Here is a 2,718-nt window from a genome sequence, read left to right as displayed (position 1 = left end):
CAACCGTATGTCTTCCGAGGAAAACTGTATGTCTTGACCATTGACAGTTGCTCGCATCACTGGAGGCTCAGGTCTGCAATCATAATACACCGTCTGCCAGAAATCTTGAATGTTGGGCAGAGATATGGGTAGTGTATTAGTGATCGCGTGAAAAACTCGTGATCGTTGGAGAAATATGATAATCTCCCTATAGTCTTCAACGCCTCGTGCGTCTGGATCCAAAGTGATGTATTGGTTATGGGCTGGGAAGAATTGTCGTTGCTCATCACCATCATCACCTCCAGTACCTCCAACAGCAGCCATATCTGCACAAAACAAATCAAGTTAGAGACCATAAAACCATCTCACAAGTTCGCTGTGTACCATATGCGAAGTTGTGATGTACAGGCGAATTTATAGTTGAGGCGAAGTTGGGAACAACTTCGCTTCATCTGTAAGTTCATCTATAAACTTATAAAAAATTTGAAATCGGCGAAGTTATGTTCAAGGCGAAGTTATGGATAACTTCGCCATAGGCGAAATTAAGCTTCAAGCGAAGTTGTGGATAACTTCGCTGAAGGCGAACTTAAGCCACTGGCGAAGTTGAGAATAACTTCGCGTAAACCTTAACTTCGCCTGAATCTGAAACGGCGACTGTTCAGATTCAAACAAGTGTTATCCGACGTTTCGGACCGATTTAACGATCTAACAATGAAGTCCAACATATTTCAATGGTGTTAGGACGAAAAGGTCGTCCATGAACACGTAACGTGAGGTCGGAAAACTTGGTTTCTAAGGTTCGACGACCCGAGGTCTCGAACCGGGTAGAACCATAACGAGAAAGATATTGACCATACATACCGACAATGAGTACTAGAAACTGAAATCAAGGATCGAAATCGAAGATAACAAGATCGCGGATAATCTGTTTTTGATATTATCTTCGCCGGAAAGTTTCAATATATGTTACTGTTCCCGTTAGAAAGTCCTTATATAGGGCTGAGTTGGTTCAGGCGAAGTTACGCATAACTTCGCCAAGGCGAAGTTAAGCACAACCTCGCCGAATTCAACAACTTCGCCCGTAATTTTCAAAATCAGCCCTTTAAGTTTGAATAATCCTGAATTTAACCTTAGAAATTACCAAAAAGAGTTAAACAAATATGATCAAGACCCAGTAACCAACAATAAAATAATATAACTACAAAAACTAAAAAAAATCTTAGAAAAATTTTAACGAAATAAGGGATCAAATTTCAGTCTAGTCAGGGACCACTACGTTTTAGAAAAGATCCTAACAGGAATCATACTAACGATGTGACTGTCACTTAGATCCGTGTTTGGCTGTATTATGACATAGAGACACAGGTTGTAAGCATGTAAATAACGTAAATGGTTTTCATCGTTTCTGTGATACGGATTAAGGTTCAGTTAAGCTCAAAAATTTAAGTTGGCAACATCTCAGAGATAATGATGTCTTCTATCTATTCTCAAAGCGTATTTGGCTATACCCAAGTCACCCCGAATTGACTTCGACCCATAGTGTCTGATTAACTTGTATATACTCGTTGACTGCTTCCCGTTCTTTTCTTACTCCAGACATGAGAAGTCTTGATTGTTACTATGTCTCATAAGTACTAAAGATATACACACATTTTTTTTTTTTTTTTTTTTTTTTTTTTTTTTTTTTTTTAAGCAATCATTCTTATTGACTTCGGAGTATTAAGCTACTGCAAGTCCCGAATCTGGATCACTGCAGTGTCTTGAAATGCTTTCTTCACGGGAATCAGATTACTCAGGGGCTCGTGTATGACTGGGTAGTCGCTTTTCTGCCTATCATTCGGAAAGATATGTATGAAGACATACAAAACTCTTAAGGAGTTTCCACGTAAATTCGAGTAGTTTAAGTTAGTATCACATACACTTTTACGCACCATAAAAATTACCACGACATACAATGACTGTTCTAAAGCCTTTTAAGCCTAATAACTTCACTAGTTAAGCACACACGATTAGTATATATATCATTTTCCAAGGTTGGATCAATTTTCTGTTAAACACAGCATAGAACTTCATACGAAGTAACAGACTTGAAAATTACTTTCATTTCCCTTTAAAAAAAAACTTTAAATTCAATCGCCCCAATCACGTCAAAGTCGTCAGGTAAACGGCTATCCTGAAGGTCCAATGGATCAACTGGACCGACCACATACAAGTATGTGTCCTTCTTACTAAGTATGACCGACTAATTTTCAGCAACTGAAAGAACACACGTCATAGTTGCCCCGGTCACTTTCAGTCTTCCGGTTAATGGCTATCCTCATTCTCTAAGTTGAAACGAGGACCAAAACATATCCTAGGATATGTCCATCAAACTGAGGTAACCGACTAATTTTAACCAAAAATGACCCATATTCTTTTTTTTTTTTTTTTTTTTTTTTTTTTTTTTTTTTTTAGACCAAAGACATGGTTACTCGGGATTGATCATCCCGTTTAGCTCAATTAGGTTTTGAAATCTGGATTTATCAAACGCTTTTGTAAACAAGTCAGCAAAATTTTCAAGTGTATCAACTTTTTCGATCTTGATCAGTTTCTTCTCAGCACAATCCCGTATGAAGTGATGACGAATGTCAATATGCTTAGTTTTACTGTGCTTCACGGGATTGTTAATTACTGAGATGGCGGCAGTGTTATCAATTAAAATAGGAGTAAGTAAGAAATTCAGACCATAGTCGCGCAATT

Source organism: Bidens hawaiensis, unplaced genomic scaffold (genome assembly GCF_021521415.1).
Source record: "Bidens hawaiensis isolate Kalapana, Puna unplaced genomic scaffold, B.hawaiensis_p1.1 tig00020555_1, whole genome shotgun sequence".
In the NCBI taxonomy this organism is placed as follows: domain Eukaryota; kingdom Viridiplantae; phylum Streptophyta; class Magnoliopsida; order Asterales; family Asteraceae; genus Bidens; species Bidens hawaiensis.
The sequence above is the reverse complement of the archived record's forward strand: the minus strand, read 5'-3'. Positions refer to the sequence as shown.